Source organism: Passer domesticus, chromosome 1, assembly GCF_036417665.1.
Source record: "Passer domesticus isolate bPasDom1 chromosome 1, bPasDom1.hap1, whole genome shotgun sequence".
In the NCBI taxonomy this organism is placed as follows: domain Eukaryota; kingdom Metazoa; phylum Chordata; class Aves; order Passeriformes; family Passeridae; genus Passer; species Passer domesticus.
Genome location: NC_087474.1, coordinates 98076887 through 98104187, shown reverse-complemented (window position 1 = coordinate 98104187; position 27301 = coordinate 98076887). Strand labels below are relative to the sequence as shown.

The 27301-nt window shown below is 36.9% G+C and overlaps 1 long non-coding RNA gene across 3 annotated transcripts; it reads right to left on the bottom strand.

Moving 5' to 3' along the window:
* Nucleotides 1-1153: 1153 nt before the first annotated feature.
* Nucleotides 1154-18581, bottom strand: LOC135288990 (uncharacterized). Of its 3 annotated transcripts, XR_010351786.1 has the most exons (4): nucleotides 8934-8958; nucleotides 6403-6502; nucleotides 4268-4394; nucleotides 1154-1288 (listed from the first exon to the last, which is right to left on the bottom strand). It is a non-coding gene; the product is annotated as an uncharacterized LOC135288990 (long non-coding RNA). The 3 variants fall into 3 exon arrangements; XR_010351790.1 differs by lacking the exons at nucleotides 6403-6502; nucleotides 8934-8958 and adding an exon at nucleotides 18440-18581; XR_010351787.1 differs by lacking the exon at nucleotides 6403-6502 and having other exon boundaries at nucleotides 8934-8963.
* Between the last annotated feature and the right edge of the window lie 8720 nt (nucleotides 18582-27301).

Here is a 27301-nt window from a genome sequence, read left to right as displayed (position 1 = left end):
AGAACTATTCTCTTAACTGCCATGCTGTATACAAGGAAATATTTTGAACAGGTTTGTTGCTTCCAATTAGCTAGAAATAAGCTGTGTTAGCTTGCATTATTTCAAGGCTGATAAAACTATTTTGCCCTCATTTCACAACCCTGCATTTTCATGGAAAAATATAAATAATTCAAACACCTTTCAGAAAAATTCAAGAATATTTATCCTCATCTCAAAAAAGTCCATTCATCTGTAGGAAAATGCTACAGTAATCAAATGCCACCTAAATCCCATCTCTCTCCCACATCTTTAAATTTCAAGCTTTTATTAACTCTCTCATGACAGCCCTAAATATACTTTTTGAAGGTATTTGGAGTGCAAGACAAAAGCTGTTCTAAAGAAATTACACTCAAAATCAGGGGCCTTATTTCAATAAGGTAATATTTCAAAAATAAAATTGCAAAAAAGGGCAGTGGAAGTCAATAAGAAACTCTAACAGGAAATATGACTGTAATAGCTTATATTTGTTAATGGCCTTATTGTGTCTACTGTAACTTCTGATAAGCTTCTCAAAAAGCCTATTGCAAAATTTTTATATTCTTCAACAGAAGTAAATATTCCCTTTGAATTACACAAAATCATTGCAACAAACCTCCAATCATATATCTCTGCTGCATGTCTTTTGGAAGAGTTATTCAACTTTAATCACAATGTCATTGAATTTTTCCAAAGTTTTGGGGTAATTTAAGATTTTCTTTTATTATTCTTTGAATTAAATTTCCCAAATTCTCAGCCCTGGAAACATTATGCCTGTGATCAGAAATTTTATGTGAGAACAGGTTCTTTGAGTCAGGATGTCTCACAAGCCCAAAGTTATTTCTGTGACTAAAGGTTCCTGACGGTAAGATGTGAAAAAGGAAAATAGAGATAAAATGAGACTTTTGACATGTCACACATAGTGCAGGATAGTCATAGATTTGGCACCTCTTTTCTGCTTGTCCACCTCATCTGAATATTCAAAAATCAGAGTAACCATTTTCTGAAGGATGACAGCCTTGGTCTTTCATCCTTCACTGACTGCTGTTATTTTTTTTGCACAAATTACCGATCAAATAATGAGCAATATTTTACCTTATCTCTAAGCCTAAAGGGAAATAAATTATCATTCTTCCATTTCCTAGGGTTTAATTTATTAGACAAAAACCCCTTGTTCTTTGAATACCTTCCTGCAGTAACAAGTACACTGAAGCATGTGTGACCCAAGTCTTCCTGAATCCACTGGTTTAGCTGCGGCAATTGATTTTTGCTCCTAGAAAGGGAATAACAAAACAGTAAGAAACACCTATTGAGTGTGATTCATCTGGTCTGTTTTCAAATATCTGTCTGAGCAGGAGAAAGTCCTCTGATAGTGTCTGTTCCTTTCTGTTAACCACAGTAGGGTAGCCCGGATTTACTGGCTTAGACTTAGGTGTCTCTTCTACTTCTAGATAAACAAGTTCAGTGAAACAAATCCCAGTTTTGGTCATTCAGACCATTTCAGGCTGCCAATCCTGAGTGGATGATTCTCTCTGTGACCTTTAGAGCTGAACTGGACAGGATTTCAGGCATATGGCTTCTTTATATTTTCAACTTCCATCCAGTCTGAGAAGTCTGTTTAGTTATTTATGAGTCTTGATTTAATTTTAACCCAGAAAACTGGTGCCTAATGTTAGATTTTTTGGTTTCAGATATTCAGATATTTTGTTGAATTTGGCCAGACATACTTCTACTGAAATGAGAAGAAGTAATTGGACCTGCATATTTTACTGAGAATGTGTATACGTCTTTCTTTTCTGATCTTAGAGGGTTTCAGGGCACTTTATTTTAAATTTTAAACTCAACGCAAATCATCAGAAATATTAAACTGTGAGGTATGAAGCTACTGGCACACATTTCAGTGCGTGATCAGCCAGGTTGCCCATGTGGTCTCTGGAGTAGGTAACCCTGGTAAACTCAGCCCATTAGTGACTCATTCCTGAGCCGGAGGAGCAGGCCTATGTAAAATCCAGGATGGGTATTAAGAGATCTGTAACTGCTCCTCCTGCAGACCTCAGGAACATATGTTCACATGCTTGACACAAACCGTCTGTGCCAATAAAACCCTGCCCATTGTCATGCTAAGGAAATTCAACCCTCCCTGCAGACTAAGCCCTGTCTGTGTCAGCTGGCCAGGCACATCTTCTCCTGGGGGAGTTGAATCCCGCCAACTGAGAACATGGTTTCCAGAGGGCAAATAAATAGGCTGTAAGAGGATAGCATGTGAAATCTTCCTGCAAAGACTAGTCACCTGGGTGTTATGAACTGTGATGTGAAGATACTAGAGTGAGTGTTGGTAAGAGTATGAAATCATCTTCTTTGATGAGGCTAAAAATAATGTAATAAAAATGGTTTATTCATAATCTTCTTATTACAGATTCTGTTTTCTCTTTAGGTAAGAATGTACATCCATTTCTCTCATTTCAAGGGTACAATTTAAAGTGGTTTTTTTTTTTGTTTTTTTTTAATAACAATCACAGAAAGGTAAAAACAAACATGCTTTATTGTCTGGCTTTTAAAGACAATGACAGCTGCAGCCAGACTGATCTCATCACCCCATCGGCAATATTTTTATAGCAGTTAGAGTAATGGTAAGACAGAGACTCTCACACTTGTATTTATCCAACTGTTTTCTTTTCTGGTCCTTCTCTGGTGATATGTAATTTTCTGATCTATTTTTCACATGAAATTTTCTGCACATAGTCTATCTATAGCTAAGTTACTGGGAGTATTTTCCTGACACTTGGAGGTATGTGAATTACGGCCTTGCATTGAGCTTTTCTTCTTGGACAGAGAGAAAAGCTGATGGGGAGAAAGGGGTAGGCTTGGGTATGTACAAACATGATGCCTGCTCAGATACATTTACCCAGCACAGGCCTGGATATGGAGCATAAGATTTGCATGAGAATGGCTTCCTGGAGGAAACAGCATGAGCCAGTGGACAGGCTCCTGACAAAGCTGTCCAGATGTCTTGTGATCTATCTCCAGTTTTCTCTACGTTGCCATGTGAAAACTGCTTTCCCTGTGGGTCTTAATTTCACAATCTGAAGATGTTTAGAGGGGCTGCTAACCTACAATGTGATTTCAAATGTTTCCAAAATGCCCATTTCCAGCAACTACAATGCCCACAAATCCAACTCACTAATAATAATAACAAGTTTAAGAAGGAACAAAGGGTCACCTATTAAACAAAGGGTCACCTATTACATGTTTGGGAGGCAAATCTCCAGCTTGAGGACCTCTTGTTTTCCCTTATCAGCAACATCTCTTTGCTTTTTCTATTTCACTGAATATACTTGATACAGGAATTTATCTCATTACCACAAATATTAACAACAGATTTTAAAACACTGTAATAGGAAGAGGAGGAAAGTGAGATTTCTATGTCTTGTACTGTGATTTTATCTTCAGAACTTCTGAATAAGTTTGTCTTTGAAAAGTACAACCAGACTTAGGCAATATTTCAGCCTAAATATGCTGCAGCAGTTTTTATTAAAAGGAACAATCTCTGTGAGACACCATGGACTGAAATGTACTAGCTCACAACTGTACCTCCTCTATTGCCTCTGTATTATAAGAAAGATGTGATTATAGTATATGTAAGCATATGAAAACAATCATACTCACAGTGAACATCACAAAGGACACAAACCAGAAGAAGAGAAATGAAGTAGCAGCCGTATTAGTTATTAGTGCACAGCTTTTGGAAAGTCTCTGGCCTACTAAGGTGCAATAAGATCCACACCTTTTCATGCCTTCAGTGATACAGGTAGAGTAGATAAACTTTTTGCTGGGCTGAATAAATCCAGAATGAGCTACAAGTTCATAGCCTGTAAACTTCATGGTTTCTCCAAGGATTAGAACATTTCAGGGACTTTTAAAGGTCAGTTGAGGAAGTCCTGAACTTTACAGAGAAACCATCTCAGTGACTTTGGTTTCTTCTGATGCTCAGGGAGAGACTTAATTAGAGCAGCAATACATGCACATTCTTGTGTATGAGGGAGAGTTCCATCTCCACACTTCTTAACTATTTAAGCCATGCTGAAGTACTCAGTCATTTGATCTCAGTATCATCTGGGGACCAGCTGTCCTGCCAGCTCTCCCACTCCCCATGTGGTCTCTGCACCCCATATGTTTCCGGCCCTTTTTCCCACATGCCTTGATCTCCCTGTATCTATCTACCAAATAACCAGATTTCAGTATCCTTGCTTACCTTACAAGTTATATGGGCATATACAAATGGTGGTTTCCACCTCCATTTTATCCTTAGCAGGTAGCTGGCCAAGCTTGGCACCAGTTTTCTGTGATGTTACAGCAGAAGTAGCATTTCTGGAAAGTTCCTGTGTTGTTTGATAAAATAAATCAAAAATGTAAAAGATGAAAAAAATCAGAGGATAGAGGATTTTTGATCATCCTGATAATATACTTATTGCTGGAAAGAGATCGGGGAAGATATGGTCTTTGAGGGCCAGTGACTCTTTCCAAAAATAGTCTGCTGACAGAGGAAGGTTGGTCACCAGACAGTCAGTTCTTTATCTCTTTCTCTCTTTATTTTCTTCTTCAGTAATGTTGAAGTCTATGTAGGTGTTACAACCACTTTCTGCTGTTGGAATCCAGCCTTCATTATAAACTTCATATTATAATATATAATTTAATATAATGTTGTCTGGTTCTGTTTGACTTTAGACACACTTCTTTATTCTACCATCCTTTTTCAAAGGCTTTATGATCATTTAAGATTTATCTAGTAATATAAACTATGTTGTACTGTTTCCAAACACTTCTTGTACTTTATTTTAAAAATTGCACTTTATGCATCCTGTAATTAATCATAAGTATATACATCTTCACTATGAGCCAAATTTAGAACATCACTTTGAGTTGATTACACTTAAGGTAGAAACAAGGCTCATACTACCTAGTTCCCTTCTGAGCTCTGAACAGCTCATCTTGAGAGGTAGAAACAATAATGTTTGGCTAGGGTAACACTCCATTGGCTTTTCAGTAGCATTTCTTAATGGAGAACAGCTATTTGCAAAATACTTTCAAAAATACATGACATTGCAAGTTATTTTGAAGTCTTTTTTACTTGCAGATAGGCATAGTCTCTCTTTATATGAATCTTATGTTAATGCATGACCACACTTTTCAGCCTGGAATTTTGCCTTGAACTGAGAAAGTTGTAGCAACCTACTAAAGCAGCCACCTTCATGAGCGAAATGATTCTTAAAATTTATTACTATAGCAAATATCTGAAAAATGTTTCCAGCACCATGTAACTCTACCATTCAGGATTAGATTCTGAGATAGTAAGGCATCAAGAAGATTCATAATTTCAAGCATGGCAGAGGTCCACTTACTTCAATGTACTGATGCCTCTTTTCATACTGGGACTTGTACCCTCACATAAATAACTAATGCAGACCCAGGACAAAAATCTTACAGTGAAACTGAGGGAGAGAAATCTTGATCTCAGAGTTTTGCACAAATTTTATGAGGCTTTTGGGACATGAGGATAGTCAAACATTGCAACAGGTTGTCAAGAGAGGCCGATCCGTTTCCATCTGTGGAGGATTTCAACACCAGAGTGGATAAAACCCTAAGAAACCTGGTCTAACCTTGCAGTATACCATGCTTTGCTCAAGGGGTTGTACAGTAGACCTTAATAAGACATTTGCAACCTCACAACAAATTATCCCTATGGCCTTATGAACATAAGAATAAAAAAAATCAAAAATTAAAATATTAAATTGCATTAATTTACCAGTAGTTTTAATTCTCACATACAATAATATTACCATAATTTTAAAAAATGTATGAAAAGGAACCATGTATAAGATGGACCTAATACATTTGGGTCCCAACTGATGGTATTTTTTGCCTGATGGTTCTCTGACATCTACCTTATTATTATTGCTAATAAGCATAATGTTTTCAAAAACACAAATCAACTGGAAGGCATGATCAGCACCTGTACTCACTGGTGATGGCAATATCAGTATAACAAAGGAACACAAGAATATGATCCTTATGTGATATTAGACATATGGGAGCAAACAAAAGTTGTCTAAAGGTATTTCAGCAGTGTATAGCTGCTTCATCCACCTGAAGAAGTTTTTTAAGTGGGTTTCTCTGACTGTGCTCCTTCACTTATATAAATACTGAAAGGCAATACTCGTTCATGTAGCAAAATACTTTCCTAGTTCCTTTGTTTCTTGGTTGTAACATAAGTAGAATAGCAGAAAATATCATTTTTTCAGAACAGAAAAGGACTTAAGCACTGAGAGAGACTTGAAAAAAATTTAAAAGCACTTTACAAAACTATTGCAATGATATTGTCATAGTAACCTATTCCTCCTGGACTGTGATTATAGGAATCAGGGAGCGAGCAAAGCAGTCGTGAGGATTTTTCTGGGTTATCTGGCTTTGAAAGGATCATGTTCAAACCCTGAAAAGATAAAAGAGAGACTATACAGAATGTAAGCTGGACCGTTAAACATTTCCATATGACAAACTCCTCTCCTGAGATCTGACCTGCCTGTAGATTCCCCAGTTTGCAGATCTAAAGGAACCAGGCCCACCCGTGCCTGCTCTAAAGAGAAGAAGCTGGGCCTGACTAGCTTTTGAAAACTACTTTAAAATTCTCGCCAGAAAATACCTCAATAAAAAGGAAGATATATCCATAAAGCATTCAAAAGAAAATCCCATGAACCAGGATTTTTAGAAAGTAACTCATCTAAAAGTGATTGTAAAAACAATATCCCATGTAGGCATTTCTGAAAGAAATAGCTGCCCTCCATAGAAGACATTTCTTTTCCTACAGATTATTGGTAAATTATGTCCTTGGGCAGCAATCCTGACATTTATGCGCATGCATAACTCCAAGCACATGGCTAGTTTCATAAACCACAATGGAACTATCTGCATTCCTAAAGTTAAACATATGTATAAGTATTTGCAGAATTGAGATCCGTAGTCCTAAACTGAAAATTTATCTGCCAGCAGTAATTATGCTGATGAAGTAGAAAATTGGAGGCATGAGTGAGTGTTTCAGCACTATACCTTCAGCATCTCCACAGATATTAGAACTTGATGTCACCTTCCCATGGTGACAACTAAGCCTTAGATAAATCACAGGAAAATTTAGGTTTCCACTGCCACACAGGACACTCGTAGCTGCATGCCTACCTATAGCAGCTAGTGACAGGACACACGTTCCAGCTGTCATTGCACATTGCAGCTGCCCAGGTCACCTGGCCATGCGGGTGATGTCAGGCAAATAATGTAGCTCAAGGTCATTCCAGAAAGCTTGTGACATGTATGACAAGACCAGGTGGGATCTTCAGGTAGCCTAAAATGTGTTTTCTCTTCAAACAAAACAAATACCTACAGCAAAGCTACAAGTATCTCTCTTACAGAAGAAAATATTGGTACTGCTAGACTGTACTTCTAAAGAGCAAATATTCAATGCAACACCATAATTCTAGGAATAAGACTATCAAACTGATAATTTTAATCAATTATCAAAGTACAATCAGGCACCCAGATTAATATTGAGTGAACAGCCATCACATAAATACAGATGTGAAATCCTTTCTAACATTAACATAAGTCAAGTTCAAATCCTCCCCTTAACTTCTGACACTCAAAATACATGGGTGCATACATCTTAGGAAAGCCTATCACTTAACTGCGTAGAATCTATTCTTAGCAAATGAAGAACAGCTTCTCTGGAAAGTTTCCCATGTAGATTCTCTATAACTATTGTAAACCCTCTTAAAGCACTCATTTCTCATTACAAATTTCCTGTTAGTTAAAAATAATAACATTGTTAGTCATCTAGATCACATCTAGTGATTGAAAAAAGTCACTGGCTATCCCAATCAGCTGGTGTTTTTTGTAATTCTCATCATTAATGGTCTGTTCTGTATTTGGGAATGCTTATGCTGCCTGGAAACCTAGTCACAGGTTGTCCTTTAGCTTAGCTTGATACATTTCTGTCAGAAAGCCCAACTCAAAGACATATCTAGCTCAAGAAATTGCAGTTTATAGTAATCAATCTGCAGCTCTAAAAATCTTCTTTCACTTATCATGTATATATTGCATAACCAAAAAAAAAAGTCTCACTTTTGAATAATCTCACAATTATGCTTAGCAGGAGAAATGGACTATTTTCCTTTCTTCTACAAATTTCCTTGCTTTTTTCTATTTCTAATGCTACTTACTGCCCTTGCATAAGGGGTTGTCCTCAGCTAGTCCATCTGCTTGTTGTTTGACTTTCAGCTGCTTTTTATGTGGGTATTTCTTACCTGCAACTTCTCACATCTTTTTCCCTTTGATGGTCCCATTGTTCACATATGTATATATAAAGTCTTTATACATTGTGCCTGGCTATGCCATCAGAATTTTCTAAAATATTTGTATCCTGCTGTTATTTAAAATATTTTAGTATGCTTAGATTTAACTAACCATTATTAATTATTAATTAATAGGTGTAATTTCTAATTGCACAGATCTCTGCTTTGGCTTCAGAGCCCATCTTATTAGAGGAGACTGAAATAACTTGGCAGAGAACCTGACAAAAATAAGGTAGTGAAGGGTTGTGCATTGATGATTGTCATGAGATTGTGGAAGTGGCTTTTAGCAGAGGAAATTTTGGGGGGGGGGGGAAGGCATGTAGTTTTTAGGTGGATCTGATCAGTTTGTCCTATTTTTGAAAGGAGCAATATGTTGTGATTTCTGCAGTGGCGGAAACAGGTATGGTAGCTCAGTTCAAGTTCTATAATCTTGTGTTCTCCTTCCATATGCTGATTGATGATTAAGTCACCCAAGGGAAGAGAGAATTAATAGTCCATGCAAATAGGAACTACTGCAGTGACCTGCCATTATGCACATCCAGCACAGAATACGGTTCTTCTGGATCCCTTTGTGACTAAACCATTCACAACCTGCTCCTGCTTTTGTGAGGAGTCAATGAGCATTTAATGAGTAACTTCAGGCTCTGCAGCCTTAAACGGGAACTGCACTCTTCTTCTCAGGATTTGGGCCTGGATTTTCATTTCTATCCTATCAGCCTTAGAACTGCAACACTGTGTGAAGATTTTGGAAGTATTATCTATTTGGTGAAATTAGGATGACAGTTCAATACTTCTGAAAAAGGAAATCTTGAACAATCCAATAGGAAAATAGAATTCATCCTCTATCTTTCACTTCTTAATATTGCAATAGGAAACTGAAAAACACTGTACCCACTTTATACCTTACCAGCAGCTACTCAGTCAAAGCAGAATTCATAGCAGATAGAGACAAATCATCTGATGGCAGAGTTTAAAAGAAACCTGTTACTATGACAACAGATAGGGTCAGATAACAAAATGAACAGACACTTTTGATCTTCAAAAAATTCTTTTTCCTTTGCTCTCTCCTCTGTTATCTGGACCACTCCATCAAACACCTAGCAGATAACAGAGTTGAAAACTCAATCGACCTTCAAGGAAGACCAGACAAGTTGGAAAGTCTATGGAAAGGTTACTATTACAGTGGAAATGCTTATGATGATATTTTTTCTGTGCAAGTGTATGTGCATGTGTATTTTGTGAAAGTAACAGACTACTGTTCAAAAGGCTCTACAAAAGCCTCTAACATTGCACTGTTGAGATTTTTTTTTTTATTTAATGCCATTCAAAGAAAGAAAACAGAATATAATGTGATTTGAAATAATCCACTATATAGTCATGTTGTACAGTTAATGTATTGTGAATGTAGAAAAATATTTAAACACTTTCGGGTTTTGGAGAAGAATTTATTGTGCATGCTGTACCACCTAATGTTACTTTTTGCATGCTATAGATGCTAGAAAAATGCCTCTGAATATGAAGCCCTAAAAATATTACCATGTCATATTTTAGTATTATTTTACAGTATTTCAAATATTTATATATTGATAAAAAGCTGTGTGTTACGCACCGATGAGTTGGGAAGAGAACAAAGCACAATACCACCACACTTTTACAGCTGAAATGACAAAACAGCAAAGAGAAGGGAAAAAAAAAAAAAAGACAGCAAAACTACACTAATTAAAGGAAAAGAGTACTCTTTCAGTGCAAAACTTAAAAAGTGTGTAGGGTAAGGCACTTCCTATATGTAGTAGTCCTGCTGTCCAAAAGGGATCTCTCTGCTCAGCAAATGGGTTACGTTGATGAACCTGTTTTGGGCCAGGGTTTCTACTCCAAGTTTATTTTTCAGTCTTGTCCCATACAGTAGTGCCATGGAATGGTTCAGGGAGAAGGTGATATTTCCGGAAATTGTGTTTATTCAGGCTAAGCATGAAAGATCTGCAGTATTTCATTTTGTGGGTCAGGAATCTCTCCTCATCTCTCTGGTCCATATTCATCCTTGGTACACATGTAGTATATTTACTATGTGTACCAGACGAAATGTTTGTTCTGCACAAAAACAGAAGTTGTGTGAAAATTTCACAGCCCTGATTTCTCTGACTTTCACACAAAACCAACTGATTCAACTACCAGTTAAATTTCCTGTCATCAAAAAAAAAAAAGATTGGTGTTATGCTGTTACAGAAATTGCACTGCTGCTTTCAATGTTGTCAACAGTGAAAGACAAACAACCACTACCTCCACTTTAATGAAACTGACCATTTGTTCTTTGTGCTTTTAAGGAAGATAAAGTCTCTAATTGACTGAAATCTATATTTAAAAAATAAGATGTTCACTTGACAAGGCAAGACAATATTTTTTTCATTTTAGCTGATTCTACACTAGCACCCAAAAAAAGGGCTCTGATTTCTGGATGAATAAGTTCTTACAATTCCATAGAATAATTTCACACTTCGTAAAAAAACAATAATGTTTTGTTTCATGAATAAACTTTTGAAATAAGTATTTTCAAAATATTTTTCTAATGTTTTTCTACAGCTACCAGAAAAGAAAACAAAAGTTCATGTCGTCATTACATCCAGTTGTGTTGATTTCATTTTTCAGCCAAACGTATTTAGTACATGGGGACCTAAATGTACCATCAGTATATTTGGAACCTAAAAAGTTTCAACTGTTTCTAATTCACTGTGTAATTGTGTCTTGATCATATCAATAAGTGTGGGAGTTTGTTTGGCTGTCGGTTTTAGCACCTTTAGTTGTCAAAATGAAGGTCTGTATTTTTATTTATCTTAACTGAGTGCAAATACCATGAACATATAGCTTACGGCCACAATTGTAATAGATTAAGAAGAACAAAAAGTGCCATGCAATAAACAGTACTACTCAATTTCTGTAAAATAATCCACTAGAGAAAACCCTTGCATGAAAATAGTAGAACAAAGCAAGAAATACACATGGCCCATGAATGATTACATGGCCTTACTATTAGCTGATCTTTGAACTCTTCAAACTTAAACCTGAAGGGACTCTTCTGTTCTCAGTGAAATGATGTCAAAAACAAAAAGAAAAACTATTTTCATTCCTTCTAAAAGTATCATCCATAGTTTGAAATAATGGGGAAGAAGAAAAGAGTCTTAGGGAATTTTGCAAAGATAGTATTATCTTGCTAACATCTGTTTACCCCTAAAAGTATTCCCCTGTTGTCATATTGCAGATCAAAAAAGTCAGGTTGAGCCAGCTTTGAATTTATGAATGGAAACACATTGTACATGTCTCTCTCCTCACCACTAACACGTGTGATGACATGCTATAGCAGTCATATCTCTAACACAGTAGATACTTAAAACATGGTTCTTTGTTTGCTTATTTTCTGGTAAATTTTTAATTCCAGTTTTGAAAACTTTCCTTGTAATTCTTTACAATTTCCTTGACAATTTGTAACTAATGTGAATGTGAAACATTTCTTTTTTTCTAGAAGTGAGAACCCAGTATTTATATAAAAACTTATGTTCAGGTAAGGTTTCAACAGAAGTATTACATATTGTCAACAATGGAGAAAAAGACTGTTTACCAAAGTCAAGTCTGACTCCTGTATCAAGACTTTCATAAGAGTCCTCATGCAGGCCTTGCAAAATTGATGGGCTTTATATTTTACTGCTGGAATATTTTACCTGGTATCTCCTGTAAACCAGACACCATTAGAAAACAAAGAAGCCAAAGCAGACGGGGTATAATACAGTGTCAGCAAAAATGGAAAATCTTATTTATTTATTTTCTTAGCAGATGCATAATACAGTTGAGTGGTTCTAAACTGTTTCCTATGTTTTCCACTGTTTCCTATGCTGGCCTGCTACCTCATGTAAAGAGAAACTTACATTCAGGAAACCTGCAGCCTCTTCTATGGATTCAGCAGCCAGACTGTACCCTTGAAGGTGACTTTCTGAGGCGTATAACCTTTCTGTTGGGTCCTACAACAATGTGTTGGCAGTGGAAAGATACTCAGAAACAGGGTGGACCACACAGTCTCACCAGGGAAACTGCTGCATGGGAGGGACATGGAGCCAGCAGGCATTTCCAGGAAATGCAGTTTGATGAATTGGTTTGGAGGCCAGTAATTGTCCTTTCTCTAATTAAAATGCATATAAAACGGGTTGTACCAATATCTCAAAATTATAAGATGTATACCTGTAAAAAACCCTAAAAACAACAAAAACCAGCAGACAGCAATTCAAGTGTCCATATACATTCCAAATTATTCTTAAACATCAATGAGCTGGCACTGTACAGCAAGTGGGGATACTACTAAATGAATATTTATAGAAGGACCCAGGGCATGGGCTTGGGAGCCCATCTCTCATCTGCTCACATAGCAGACAGCAGGATAGCAACAGCTGCTGGAAACTCTTCCTCCCTTCAGCCTAGCAAGTCCTCTCTTCAAGTCACTCAGCGCCTCTGTTGAGGGGACAGCAAGATCACCAATTTGTGATAATTTCTGATAAATGGACTTGGACATGGAAGGCCTTTTGCTCAGGTCACTTGAAGAGTTGCCAGTCACTTCCAGGTATTATTCACCTGATCTTGAGGTGAACTAGAACCAAAATAATCTGTTTTAGATTATTTTCAAAGAACATGTACTGTATCTAAGGAAAAAAAAAGTATTATTAGAGAAAACTAATATATATGCTACATATAATGTACTTCATCAATGTATTTGTGTCTCAAGCTAGAAAAAGTACAATCCCCTTTTTATTTCTATTCATATGGGAAAAAGCAATTCTGATTTCACACAACAAATGTTTCTGGATAGTGAGTGTATTGTAATGCTTGTAATTTTTCCTTTAATATTCTTCCATTTAAGAAAACCTTTAGGAGAAATTATTTTTAGATAATGTCACAAAGTTCTGGTTTCAAAAATCCTGTAAAGGGCCACTGCTCAGCAGCTATTCAACTTGTCTTTTTAACAAAATAGAAATGTGCAGGTGAGCATTGTACTGTATGTCAATAACTGGGAAAAAAAGTGGTTAAAGCAAGCTAAATAATTGCCTAACAGTACTTGTACTAATGACCATAAACTTCTACTATGTTAATTTTTCTCTGCACTTTTAATTACAGATCAATAATACTTTGCAGTTGACATTTAAAAATGCTGAACTGCATGTAGGAACACAGACTGAATAAAAAAAATACAATGTGGTACTGAATTTGCCAAATCAATAAACTTTGCCATTTAACAAACAGTAGCATGTAAACAGTCACCAGAATTAGCAAGTGTAAAAGACTATGCTTCAAGTGCTTAATTATTTTTTAATAACACTGAGCTTCAGTTCATTGACAAATTCCACTGCTGTGTAAACCACCCATTCCATTGTTTGTTTGCATCGCTTTCCATGGTTTGATCATAGCTCAAGGACAGCTAAACAGCACCCACACTTTCTCTTCAGAAAATAAAGTTCTTAAAGATCAAAAGGTGAATAATATAATTGCACAAGTTTTGGCTTACTTTTCCTTACTTAAATAAATGGTCTTTTTTTTTTCTCTTTAAAATGCCTTTTAGTGAAAACTACATTTTATAAATAGAATCGTGGCATTAAACAGTAGTTACATATGAGGATATCAATAAAATATCAATTATTCTGTTTGAAATGAGAGGCTAAAATCAATAAAATACCATTTAATTTCCTATAACAGTTCCTATATGTTAAGAGAAGCCTAAAGAAGTATTTTTTTATTCTGAACTCTTCAGACGGCTTTTTCTTAATTTTCTTTTTTTTTCTTTTCTTCTTATTTCAGTTTTATTTTCCTTCTCTCAGATTTTTTCACTGCAGCAGTAGGCTGAATTTTCAGTAAGTATTTTTTCTACCTGATTCCGATAGACACAAAAATATTTCTAACCATGCTGAATGTATTTTTAAGTCAAGAGTATGGAAGGATATATAAAGTGGACTGAAACTAGTAAGTCAGTGATTCTGTATTGCTAATTTGTGCTTATTAAGCTCTAGTGCTCTTTTACTGTTTCAATTTTCTGGCCTGTGCTAAGATTTTCAAGTTGAACATGGGTAGCTAAAGCTAAGGTTGCAATTAGGATCACCAGTTCATGAATTTCTACAATATTACATAAAGCATGTGACTCCTTCATATTGGTTCCAACCTAAATGATCATTGTAGTGACAGATGCTACAACAGAAATGTTCTTTTTTTGCTACTGTGTAAGATATGACAGACATTCTGACATCAAAGCTGGATATAATATGGAAAATCCAGCACATGCAAAATGTTACATTGTCTAGAGAAAAAAAAAAAGTTTTGAATCAGGACACCAAAAAGAAAATAGGATTCCATTAACATCTTGTTTGTCCTGCATCCAGATTTGGAGGAAGAAAAAGATGCCAGGAGCAGGTGACTGGGACCTTCTGTCATCTTCCTGTACTCCAGTTTACCAACTAGAACAGTGACTAGTATTTTATTGAGAAGATCAAGTATCTGTACTTTTGGTATCAGGCTGGTATATCCTAGAGTATAAAAAAAATCAGTTCAAGGAGGAAGAAAATAGGTTTTCCATTGGTAAAACATTTCAGCAGATTATTACCTACAAGCTCTAGCTGTTGTTTACTTCCTAGAACTCTCAACTGGAGCTGAAAAGATCCAAGAAATTTTCTCATTAAGACAGCTGTTGCATATTTTTAAATTTAGAACTCAATTTTCCAACTGTTATTGACATTAAAGAGCACTTAGTCTTGTAAGTGGTTCAGGCTAAGACCCCTTTGAATCAATAGATTTACTATTTCCTAGCTGGGTTGACATAGTGTCCACATAGTTCCTACAGCTGACTTAGCAAAACGTGCTTAGGAGATTTTACACAAACGTAATAACTCTTAAAAAACACTCTGAGTGAACAGGCTTTCTCTCTAAGGAATTTTCCCTGTGTGATACCAGTGTTCTGCAGTGGCACCGCAGAGATATCTCTGACCCCAGCAACACCATCCAGCCAAAGAGTGGAAAGGAGAGAGAAATGTACTTGGAAAGGTGGAACTTAGGAGTGTTCATCAGAGCTGCTGTCAGGGTTTTGTACTGCTATCATGCAGTGTACTGCAATATCAGACAGCCACAGAATTGAGAAAGTGTTGGTGGCCTGGTCTGCACAGCAGTAGATAGTGTTCCTGGGCATGCCTGTCCCAAGGTAAGCCTGTCCCAATGTCTGCTGAAGGACCCCCAAGCACAAGTACAGGCTGGGTGGAGAATGGATTGAGAGAAGCCCAGGGAAAAAATACTTGGGAGTGTAGATCAACAAGAAACTCAATATGTCTCAGCATTGTTCACCTGTATCCCAGAAAACCAAGTGTATCCTGGGCTGCATCAGAAGAAATGTAGACAGAAGGGTGAGGGAGGTGATTCTGCCCCTCTACTCTGTCCTTGTGAAACCCACCTTGAGTACTGCATCCAGCTCTGGGGCACCCAACATAAGACGTGAACCTGTGGTAAGGAGCCCAGAGGAGGGGAAGTAAATTGATCACAGGGCCTGAGAGAAATACCTCTCCTGTGAAGACAGACTGAGAGCACTGGGGCTGTTCACCCTTGAAAAGAGAATACTCTGGGCAGACCATAGGGACCCTTCCAGTACCTAAAGGGGGCCTACAGGAAGGTGGGAGAGGGACTTTTCAGAAGGGCATGCAGCAGAGGGATAAGGTGGAATGGCTTAGAAGCTGAAGAGGGTATATTTAGATTAGATATTAGAAAAAAATTCTTTACTGCGAGAGCGGTGAGGTACTGGAACAGGTTGCCAAGAGAAGCCGTGGATATCCCATTCCTGTAAGTTTTCAAAGCCAGTATGGATGGAACTCTGAGCAGTGTGGTTTAGAGGAAGGAGCTCTTGCCCATGGCAGGGAGCTGGAACTAGATGTTCTTTAAGATCCCTTCCAAACCAAACCATTATATGGTTCTATGATTCAATGTGTTAAGATTGCCCAGAGGATACTAAGAGAGGTTAATTTCTAAATACAGCTAGAAAATTAAAGGAAAACAAAACAAAACAAAACCAGGAGACAGAGGAGTCTCTCAGTCCATTTCACCGTGGGCTCAAAAAAACCTTGTGTTGGCAGAGAAGTACAGCATGAGAACAGAAACTCTAGTCAAGAACAGGAAGAAGAAAATTACAGCTTTGGATAGCCTAAGCTGCCATTAAAACAAAAGTTATGAACTATTTGCTTAGAGTAACTCAGAGAGGGAATTCAAGCACCACCAAGACATGCTGCAACAGGAAAGTGGTTAGGTTTTTTAATTATGACGTGGTCCCCTTATTCAAATGTGTTTTTTCTGCTCATAATACCGTGACACTTGTGGTGCTCCATTTTGCTCTGTGCTCTTGGACTGATAGCTTATGCTATTTGACTACTACTGCAAATATTAAACTTCTGGTCACAGATGTCAGAATCTGGAGAGTTACTGTATCTCAGCTGAGATACAGTAACTCTCCAGATAGCATTCAAAACTTCAGCCATTCACAAGAAGTAATAGAAAGGCTTCTTCAAATACTGATCAGCAGAAGTTGAGTTGAGCAATATTTTGTTGCCACAAACTAGAATTTCTGGGCAGAGAAGTTTATTTTAAATGAGGAAGGTCTGGGAAAAATATTTTGAGTAATTTTGAGAAATACTGAGAAAGTACAAAAAACTTACTGAATGTTTTGCCACATTTGCCAGTGACCTCCAGTTTAAATTTGCCTGCCAACAACACAGTCAGGATTAAACAACAACCACTGAGTTCAGTGAAAGCTTCTGGTTTGCTCTGATATAAGCATCAATATGAATACATAACTCTGAATACATAACAAGGCCTGACTGACCATGACAGCATCCAACATGCACTGCCAAGTTTCATCCATATCACTCATAAATTGTGAGTGACCCTAATTTCAGCCACACTAGTCTGCTTCGCTAGTGCCTCCTTAGTTCTCCCTTTCCAATTCATCTTCACATGATAAAAGTAAACTAGAAAATACAGTTATCAAATGCAGCTACTGAAAACATTTTAGCATCATGTGAAAATTTTCTGTTCTCCAGTGAGTACTTTACAGCTGTACAAGAGTTATCAACAGTGGAGTATTCAAGAGAAAAGAAGGCCAGATTATTTCACACACACAAAAGCTCAGATCAACCAATACTATCAACTAATACTATTCTATCAAGCTCAAATACTATCTAGTTGGTTTTTAAAATATCAATGAAAACTGGTAAAACATAAATTCTTAAATTTAAAACAATAACTTAGACAAATGACAGCTGAATATGAAACATTTTAAGCATACCAGAATTGTTTTCATTTTCCTAGTGCACCTCCTAGTTTATCACTGCTGGCTTATAAAGGGAATATGGATATTGTTTAGACATCAACATATTCAAGTGGATTTTTTTTTAATTGGTAGGAGTTATGTATGCCAGATCTATTTTTGTGAAGTGGATACAGGGCAACACAGACACAAAAGCAACAAGAAGGGAAGTAAATTGAATATCATTATGATGATTTCTAGCATTTTTATCTTATAGTTCTAGAGAAATTTAATACTGGTGTATCTAAGCTGTTGTCCAAACATCTACCCCGCTTTTCTAACTGCCTGAACATAATGGCAACCAAAAATAGTAACTTTTGCAAAGGTCATTTAAAATATGTACCAATTTTCTTTGATCATGACAACAGAACTAAGGACAAATGAAAAATTTAAAGCAACTATCTGTTATTTTTTTACTTCACTCTTTATAAGCTTTCAAACAATTGCCTGACAGCTTGCTGTTAACAAACAGCAAATAACATGTTTTAGCAAAGATAGACAATCTATTACAGTCTATTTAGTATTGCTTGTATGGCTGGGTAAAAGTGCTCTGCAAAATGTCGAAATGTATAATCATCACAATGCTGCTTATACAAGTCAAAACATCAGATTTCAAAAAATTTCACAAGGTTACAAAGACACATGGAAGAGAAAGTAAGATACCTACCTGTGTCTGGTTCTTGGGAAGACTCAACTCAATCCTTCCTTCACTGACTGCTCAGTGTACCAAGAAAGTATTTGTTACGTTCATCCCCAACAGAGTGCCTTTTAATTTAGCTGTATCTCTCTGGGGCAAAACCAAAGACAGTTTTCAGTCATCACCCATAGGATTTTCAGATTCCATCAGTGTCCCATGCTGGGATGTCACATGCAAATCCAGGGAACTTGGAGCAAGTGGCAGCAAATGGCAGCAAAGCAAAGCCTGATATCCCAGAAAAACTCCCACTTATGGTATCAGTGCATCTTAGAAGGAAAACGTAGTGAGCTGACCCTGGCTGGGTGCCAGACACCCACCAAAGTCATTCCATCACTCAGCACCGTAACTGGACAGGAGAGAGAAAATGTAACAAAGGGTTCATGAATTGAGATAAGGTTTGGGAGAGATCATTCACCAAATACCGTTGTGGGCAAAACAAACTTGAATTGGGGATATTAATTGAATCTATTACCACAAAAAATCATCCTAATGAGAAACTAAATAAATTTTAAAAGCACCTTCCTCCCACCCCTCCCTCCTTCCCAAGCTCTATCTCTTCCCTCCCTGCAGTGCAGGAATACAGGGAATGGGGGTTATGGTGAGTTCCTCACATGTGGTTTCTGCTGCTGCTCAGGGAGGGGAGTCCTTCCTCTGCTCCTGTGTGGGGTCCCTGACACAGAAGACAGTCCTCCATGAATATTTCCAGTATGAGTCCATCCCATGGACAACATTTTCCATGAACTGCTGCAGCGTGGGTCACTCTTCCACAAGGTGCAGTCCTTCAGGTACATTGAATAAGCCAGTGGTAGGACACCAGTTGTTCTACTCACCAAGAAGTCAAGAGAAGGGCCACATGTGCTATCATTACTCAGTGCCTGTGGTCCCAAAGTTGTCCCCAAGAGCTTTGAGTTCACTCCAGGTACCCAGAACCTGGGGTACTGCGTGTTTTTGTCAGTCAGTCTGCACTGCAATTTAGCTCAAGATATAAGTCTCATCTTCCCCCTGGGTAAAATTCATTTAAACACTTGCAGGAGTATCCTAGAGCTGTGGGAGGTAGGAATCCCGGCTGCACATTCTGCTGTCATTCCTGGGGCCAATGGGAAAGTGCCTCAGTGTCTGAGTCCTGTGATCCATTTATTATTCTAACTAATGCTACATATCATTTCCTGCATTTTCTTCCTTTAAGTTGAAGTAGTTTTGGTGTCCTTTGTCCCTGTGAACAGTATTTTCTCTAGCACTAACAAACAATCAGTCTCAGATTTCTAAACAACAGCTTTCAGGACATTATCCTAAAAAAGATAAGCAACCCTGATCCTGAGTTTGCCAGAAAAGATAGCGGATAGTGCAGACTGATCAGCTGTATCTCAGCAGTCGTGGTAAGGAATGTTCATACTAGGTGTTGCCAGGCCTAAGACACTGGAAAAGTGGATTGGGCTTGTGGTGAAACTGCTGCAGTGAAATATGGCATTGTCCAAATACAGCAAAGCAAGAAGAAATTTCTAGACTACATATAAGATTAAAAAATTATTGGTTTTCGTCTCTTTTGTGTGGAAGAACTCCTACTCAAAGATTGGCAACACACTCCTCAACAAAATTTCCTTACAAACTGTCTTAATAATAGGTATGCTATTCTTCACTTTTTTGCTAGAATCCAAGCTAGAAAACAATGTGTTCTTGTTCTTCTAATTTGTTGAGTTTATTCACAATCATCTAGTATCCTGTACACCCCTCTAGACCTGCAGACCTCATCATCCTTTGTACCAAATCAAACCTGAATCTCAGCCAAAAAAGAGGAAGGGGATTTAAAGATCAGAGTGTGCCATTATAGCAGTCTCTTTTGGCTTGCCTAAATAACAGAAGACTGAGATTTCTACTAAAGGTTTCCTACATGAATTCCACATATTATAATCAGAACATGTCTTTTATACTGTCACCAATCTTTTCAAACTTCAAGTAATGCAAAAGCCATCACTAGAATCAACAAGTTATGTTGATAAAACAGTCCTCACCATTAAAAATATGTACTTTATCTGAATTTTTTCTCTTTAACCTCCAACTGAAAGACCATCCTACTTTCTCAAGGTAGATGAAGGACCCTTCCATGTGGAATATTTTCATCTACATACAAAATACAGAAGCATAGTCACTCAACTTTTTATCAGATAAAAAACCAGATTCACTTCTCTAGGCTGTCCCTTAATGCTGTTCTCTAGATTAAGAATTATTACTATTGCGTCCTTCTGAATCCTTTGAGGTGAAAGTAGCTCAGTTCTGGCATTAGTGGATATCTTATCAGGTCTGCTATAACACATATATTAATGGTTTTTTTACCTAAAATAATATGAACAAGGACTCTTCAGAACATAACTGTGGCAAAATTTATAGTTCTTTTCTTAATCTATGTTTGTCACTTGTAAAACACAAGATTAATTAATAAGCAATATGAACAGTCTTGTTTTAAAATAATCATTTATACATTCAACTGAATGAGCAGTATTTTTGCACTTTAAGAATACCCTTCCAAAAGATTTTGACTAATTTTATGACACATTCAACCAAGCTTATAAATATTTAAGTGATAACATTTAAGTTAAATATTTAAGTTAAGTTTACAGTTACTAAGTTTTAGATTCCTAGAATCAGAGCTATTTATTTTAAGGGCTTTGTGAACTATGCAAACAATGTGTGTGTCACTCCTTGAACCAGCTTGTTTGGTGTATAGAGCTTCAAAACAATACTAATTTTTTTAAGACAGATCTCTTGACAAAAAAAATTGCTACCTAATTTCACAAACTCCAGAACTGCTAAATTCCTAAACCTGACAAGTTCAAAAATTTTCTTGAACCAAAACTATGAAAGTACTGCATGTTTCAATTACCATAAGCCCTGTGGCAGAGCTCTGAAAGATGTTAAAAAAGTTTGTTAAGATGCCATCATATTTTTTAACACTGAAGCTCAAATGTCCACTAGCAAAACATTAGCTAACTAAAAATATACCACAACAGGAAATATTTCTTTTAGAATACAGGTGCCTGTGATTTTCTGTAAAAGAAACCCATATTGCTAGATGCAGGTCAAATCAAGGTAAAGTAGCTTCAGCAAGAAATTAATTTACTCTAATTATCTTGGCACTTACTTCAGATGTTGCAGATAAACCAAAATGAGCTACAGATGTAAAAGCAGGAGAAAAGACAAGAGATAGTCACTGTAGCAGAGGGTGAAAGCATGGATTATAACAGCAAATTTCCAAAACCTGGAAAGAATGGGCTATCAGCAAAAAAAAAAAAAAAAAAAAAAATCCTGTTACACATACATCCCTGCTGATCTCTGAGCTGGGACTGTCAAATGAAACTCCTCTCCTCAGCAACACAGGAATAGCTTTAAATCCTAGGATACATTGGTTGCCTAACTTGGAGTCACAGCCCAAACACTGTATCCACTACACACCTGTGTCTGGGAGGCCCTTGCTGAGCCTGGCTAGGTGTCATGAAAAGTGGAAAAAGATTAGAACATTTAAGACCGACTATCTTTTTGTATGTTAAAGCTGTCAGGCTTCAACCAGAGCATTTTTAGCTTTACTGTGTTTAGTTATTTATTGATTTCTCTCTAAAGATTTGTCTTGTTATGGGGTTATTTATTGGCAGAGTTTTTGCATCCTGTGTTTCAAAGAGAGGACATACACTGTTTATCTAGTCCTGCAATGGCATACATAAACTTTCAGACTATTTCAGATTGCTGAATGCTCTTCAGATGCAGAGGTTCCCTCAGTCCAGTTCCAACACAACTGGACATGCTGGAAATAGCAAAGGAGGCAGCTCTCACATACAAGGCAGAAATCCCAACTAAAACAATAGGATAAACAAATGTAAAATTTTTCTAAATATCTATGCTAAAATGGAATTTCATATCTTTTTGAGAGGGTGTAGCCTATGTATCTGACAAAATAAAAAGTGAATATTTAAAAGATATGCTTCAATAAAGAATATTAATCTGTTCACATATAGTATAGTTATCAATTATATTTTTTTATTAAACAGCTGTCATTTAATTTTTTCTTCCATCTGAAAACAAGATTGTTTTACTGTCCCGATTTCATAAGCTAGGTATGCTGTGTAAATAGAAAGCTGTTCTATTAAAGATTAAAAGTATTCAATGATCAGAGGTGTTGCAGGAATATAATTCAATTTAAGACCAGTAATTTGTGTAAATAAATGTCTAATATGAAAGAATCACTACAAGTAAAAATCAAGAATGTTCAATTTTTCATGATACTTATCAAAAGAACAAAAAGTTCATGCTCATTAAAAAAAAGTTCTAAAAATAGCAAAGTTCAGTTCCTCCTATGGGTTCATATGAATTTTTTATTTTCCATTTTAAAATTAGGATTGTGCCATAGACATGCTTTTTTTGTGCATGCATGTATTGAATTTAAACTTTTCTATTAAATTATTAACCATGGTTTTAGTATGCTCTAAGGTGAGCAAATTAAGAAATCTTGGATTGTAGGAGCTGTAAAAAAGGCTTGTATCAAGGGAACTGGTGTTAAAATTGCCAGGTGTTATCCAGGAATAGGTACTTAATATTTCCTTGCAACAAGAAATGTGTGCCTGATTTTATCGCTAGATACTTTTCACTTTTGATTGGTTCACTGACTGATTAATTCTGGTAGATTACAGTAGATTTTTTTTTTTTCAAAAAATTGAGTTTAATTGAAACTGAGGGTGTTGCACAATAAACAGGAGGTGCTTTAAGGTTATATTACTTATGCATCTAAATATCAGTCTGTCCTTAAAGTTTGGAAATATTTTTTTCCCAAATGCTAAAGGAGCAGAGAGGATTACTTTTGATCTCTAGAAACTGAACATGTGCAGTTTATACAAACCCACTGTAGATTTGTATTTCAACAAATTAGAGGTAAGCATGTGATAAATTACTAACTTCCCAACAAAGTGAAAACACAGTAAACAAATGACTGTGAACTCTCTTTAAGAGCAATAATGTCAAGTCAAGGGCTGGAGTTCAGAATTTTGGGTTGGATTTGTTGTTTTGGTTTTGTTTTCTTTTGGTTTTTTTTTCTTTTGGTTTTGTTTTGTATTGGTTTTGGGGTTTTTTTCCCCAGAGAAGCACAATAGTTTAACATGGATTTAAATGCAGTCATTCTGGAAGGGCTAAATTCTGAAATCTTTCTGCCATGGCAAAGATCCTTTCTGTACAATTTGTTATCTAACTACTCCAGACTATGCTTTCCTCAATGTACCAATGGTGTCACTTGAACATGCAGTGGGAGACATTCAAGTCTCAGGCTGACAAGACAACATCCTCTTGACTACAGTTTTGGTCAGTTTTGTCTACTGAAAATAGAGAAATAAAGGCTTCTGGTAAAATGCTGGTCTCTAGTATCCAAGCAAGTCTCCTGCTTAATAGTGTCAGCTTGTATAAATAAGTATTTGTGATTATAAAGATTGTTATTTTCTATATAATGATCTTTTCTCGTAGGCTTCTATATAAGAAGACAACTCAGAAAATATCTTCCTTATGAATTTTAGTACTAGCTGAATTTTAGTCTATGGCTATAAAAGTAAGCTTGATTAAGCTTGGATGTGATTAGGCTTAGATGTGGCAAAGACATATAGCTGATCTCCAAGCTGAATATCAGTTGCCCATGATGAGATTCTGATGGAGTTTTTGACAATTCAAATTTTATGTCTACATTTGAGCTCTTTCCTTTAGACTTCTGTTACAATCAATGGAGAGAAGGGCTCCTCAAAGGAAGTCCAGCTGTCCTATGCTTGTCTTAATGACTCTGGAGATGCCTGTCTTCTTCCACTGACCACAGAGAGCACACAGTGTGACTGCATCAGGACTAGACATCATGCCTGTGAATGACAAATTGTAGCAGAGGTATCCATCCTCAGTAATGAAAGTAAACTTGTGTGATACTGAGTTTTCAGCCGATTAGCAGCCTTTTTGTTCTGTGGCCACTGGCCACAGAATGTTGTTAACTCATCTCCAGTTCCTCATTAAGTAGAAGTGTTTTTCCTTTCTGAGAATTTGGTCATGTGTCCATAGCAGTTCTGTGCAGGATTATGAGAAATTCTGGTTAAATCATCTGCCGCCTCTCTCATATATAAGAGGCTGCAGTGTGTGCATCTTTCTCCTGTCAAACTTGGATGACTATGCCTTCACCTTCTGAAGTCCATGTGAAGTCAGGACTCGTAGTTCAGTCCATATCAAACAAAATTAAGCAAAATGTCAAAGGTTCCAACTGTAAATATGAGGTGGGATAATTGCAATCCCTTTACAGTAGATTACTTATTCTTTTCTAGAAAGATTTTTAATTTCTGCCAAATATTGCAGCCTCTGTTCCTACCTCTTGAGCTTAGCTCCAAAAGCGAGCATTATGTTGACTTTTTTAAAGGAGTCATTTGAAGACTGACTAGTCATTTGTAAGCTGCTATATTTAGGCAAGACTTTAGGCCCTCTAGACTGAGCCACTGGAAACTTTTTTAACTCATGATGTCTACTGTGACCATATGAGTCAGTAGTGCTATTAACCAAGTCAAAATATATAAAAATGCTAAAGAATATTATTTCAACCATTGTATTTTAGAAGAAACTTTGCCTAATCTTTCTACTTAACTTAATAAATTGTTTAGTACTGACAATACTTACAGAAATAATTACCTTTATTTGTCTAACATTAAGTTCATACGAATGATAACATCAATAATAACTTTACTTGGAGAAAATAAAATATACAGAATAATTATAAAACTCTGCTTAATAAAAACTTAACTTCTTTGCCTTTAGCATTGACAGTATAGCTTCATATAATGATTATAGTTTTCAAGGGAAAATAACTGACATATTTGTCTCACTATCTTTGTTATTTAAATGATCATATATTATATAATTACCTTCAATGTAACCATCTTATCTTATGGAAGATCTGCGGGAAGGGAAAATAACTTAAATCTAATGACTTTTCTGGCACAATCAGTCCTTCATTCTCTATCCTTTTATGTGAATGAGAACTGATACAAATTTGAAAGGGGGAGCCTTGAAATGCATAAGAAACACTGCCTCAAATCACCTGAATGCCATGGAGTAAGTAGACCTTTCCAGTCATCTGATACCCAGATCCTATTCCCAGAAACATATCTATATCTGTGCTAAACATCTAACTCATCTTGCTAATCTCTACTCACGCTTTTTCAGAGGACCAGTTTGTTTGTTGGTTTTTTTCTTTTGCTTTCTTTGGGTGCATCTTCAAACTTATTCCCTCCTCCCACAGCTTTGCACTTCTGTCCCAGCTCTCTTTGTAGGTGCAATTTCATAGGAAAATGTTATCATATCACAAGACACTCTTTTGCCCTCCAGCTCAGCTACTAACTGAAACTTATTATGCTAGCAAATTTCACTACAAAGTCACTGGTGCTCTGAACCCAGTGATCAGTGAGCAGAGGGAAGGGGGAATCTTTGTGAGAAGGAAAGAAGCTAGCATGGGAGCAAGAAAAGAATCCTGAAAGCTGGAAGCCCTCCAAGTCTCATATCACTAGATGACTGCTTACTTGATAGCAAGACGTGGGCTCCTGCAAATAAGTTAAGCAGTGTCATACACAGCTGAGACTAAAGGATGGGTGATAGTTGCTCATTCTGCCAGCCAGGCAATTTTGGCAGACAGGACCACTGGCGTTTGTATTGTATGGTACTTTGTGTGACACAAGATGCCTGTGTTTCATTTGGGAAGAGTTCACGCTTTTAGCTTGTTTAAAAAGAAGAATTTACTGCAGTTCTATCAAAGCTGCTCTGGGAGAGCCAGTGGGCAACCAGAAAAATTATCATTCTGCCCATCATATCTGCTGTACCTAAGAAAAGAAACAGAAGCTGGGGAGCACTGCCAGAGACTTAGCAAGCCAGTATATATCCCAGCAGCTTTCCCCATTCCTTATGAAACAGAGCTGCACTTAACCCCAGGCTCTGGTCAGCTTTCAATTTGCAAATCCTTCTCTTGGTACCCCAAGTATTCACCTATTTACTCTCCCTAAGATTGGAAAGATTTGTATAGGCTATGCCTTCTCTCAGGTATTCTTGGGAGAAGGTATGTTGTCCTATAACCTGATGTTTACGATTTTGTGTAAATGAGCTGGAAGTATGGAAATTATCAATTAGCTAATGCCAAATACAGAATTACAAAAAGCTCAACAAATAATTCATCTGCTCCTGGCCACAGATTTGGCAAGACTGTAAATTATTGCACTCCGGGGCTATATAGGCATAAGGAAGCGTACTGTTGTGAAATCTGAGTCATTCTTCAGCACAGAGAAATGAATGTGCATCTACTTTGGGAAAATACAGATGACTGAGAATAAATGATGGATTGATTAAAAAGCATATGTTTCTGATGAAATTTGAAAAACAGTGTCACAAGTTATACTACAGTCAGTGACTAATTGAAGCCCCTTCAGCAAATAAATATCTATGTCATGTGTGAACCAGAAGAGACCTAGATTCCTTTGGCTTCAAACCTTGAAATTGAGTTGGCATCAAACTGTATCATGGTGTGGTGATTAGCCACACTGCGAGTAAGCTTGCAGCAATGTTTCTGTTTGAAGACAGATTCTCAAATCCCTCCAAAAGCCACACGCAGTGATGTCACCTTGAACACTGACAGGGTGGGTTTTTCTTGGGTCTTTCACATTTGAAGTCTAGGGTTAGAAGTCCCACATTCTGGATGCACCCAAGGAATAGAAGATTGTTTAAGTAAAAACAGGAGGGGAGGATGAAAGGGGCTGACTGAGCAGAGGAGTCCACATGTCAGCAATAGAGAGC